The sequence below is a fragment of the Micropterus dolomieu genome, linkage group LG19, assembly GCF_021292245.1.
Source record: "Micropterus dolomieu isolate WLL.071019.BEF.003 ecotype Adirondacks linkage group LG19, ASM2129224v1, whole genome shotgun sequence".
In the NCBI taxonomy this organism is placed as follows: domain Eukaryota; kingdom Metazoa; phylum Chordata; class Actinopteri; order Centrarchiformes; family Centrarchidae; genus Micropterus; species Micropterus dolomieu.
This window is the reverse complement of record NC_060168.1, coordinates 15,409,881-15,411,471: the sequence shown is the minus strand read 5'-3', so window position 1 is coordinate 15,411,471 and position 1,591 is coordinate 15,409,881.

Sequence of the window (1,591 nt, the reverse complement as noted above, 5' to 3'; positions counted from 1 at the left end):
TACTGGAAGCGTGAATCTTTTATGAATCATGTGAATTCAACGGCTTCATCTAGCTGCCCTTCTCTGCCAGCATCTGTTTTTTGCACTTTTAAATCTGCTATAAAAAAATCCTAAAACTAATCAACTGTTCAGTTAAATTTTATTTATATTGCAACAATTCAGAACAGAAGTTATCTCACTGCACTTTTCAGACAGAGCAAGTGTAGACCATACTCTTTGTAATATTATTTACAGACACCCACCACATTAATTCCCAACATAAACAAGCACTTGGTGACAGTGGCAGAGAAACACTTCCTTTTAACAGGCAGTAATACTACTACTACTACTACTACAACTACTGCTACTACTACTAATAATAGAACTATTAATAATAACTGTGGCAACGCGTGTCGAAGGAACATGGGGAAAGTAGGTGGCTTGCAACCACATATCCAGTTCCCACAGCTCCGGATGCAGAAATACCTGCTGAAAGTGAAAGTAGGAGAGGAGAGAGACGAGAAAGCACAAAACTACGGGAGAGGGCAGCAGTCTAGTTAGTTACATGCATTAATGGGTAAGAAAGATGGAGAGGGAGAGGAGAAGAAAAGAGCGCCTATTCCACTTTTGGAGACTCTAGCAACCACAAGTAACCCTGCCTTCTGGGAGCGCAGTGCTCTGGTGAGGTAGTAAGGTACTATGAGCTCTTTAAGATAAGATGGTGCCTGACCATTAAGAGCTTTGTAGGTGAGCAGAAGGATTTTAAATACTATTCTGGATTTTATAGGGAGCCAGTGCAGAGAAGCTTAATTGACTTATTCGAGCAGCCTGATAAAGAATTTCAAAATTCCATCCAAGAAGTAACAAATGCTTGGACTAGTTTTTCCGCATCGTTTTGGGACAGGATGTTCCTGATGTTTGCAATATTACGTAGGTGAAAAAAGGCATTCCTTGAAGTTTGCTTTATGTGATATGTCCTGATAAAGATAACTCCAAGATTCCTTACGGTGGTGCTGGAAGCCAGGGCGGTGCCATCCAGAGTAACTATATCTTTAGATAAAAAATGCAGGTCATCAAGGTTATTGTGTCCTTAAGGCATGCTTGATGTTTAGCTAACTGATTGGTGTCATCTGGCTGGATCAATAGATATACTGTACACCTGGCTAGTACCGGGTTGGACTCCTTTTGACTTAGACAGACTTTCTTGTCATTCAACTGAACATTCAAAATGTACATTTGAGCGAGATTTCGTTGAAAGGCTCCAAATAAAAAACAGAAGACAAGTAAAAGAAAAATAGTATGAATATAAGTATTTGCAATATAAAATAGAATAAAAATATAAAAGAAACAGAACAACAACAAAATTGCAACTTTTTTCAGAAATCAAGGAGCCATTGCAGCCGAAGCCGAGCAAGGCGCCACCATCTTCTTAGTTTTGCCTTCAGAACTGCCTTAATTCTTCGTAGCATACTTTTAACAAGGTGTTGAAAGACAATTCAAGACCTTAAATATACACTCACAGGCCACTTTATTGGGTATACCTTACTAGTACCAGGTTGGACCCACTTTTGCCTTCAGAACTGCCTTAATGCACTTTAAATCCTGATTAAAA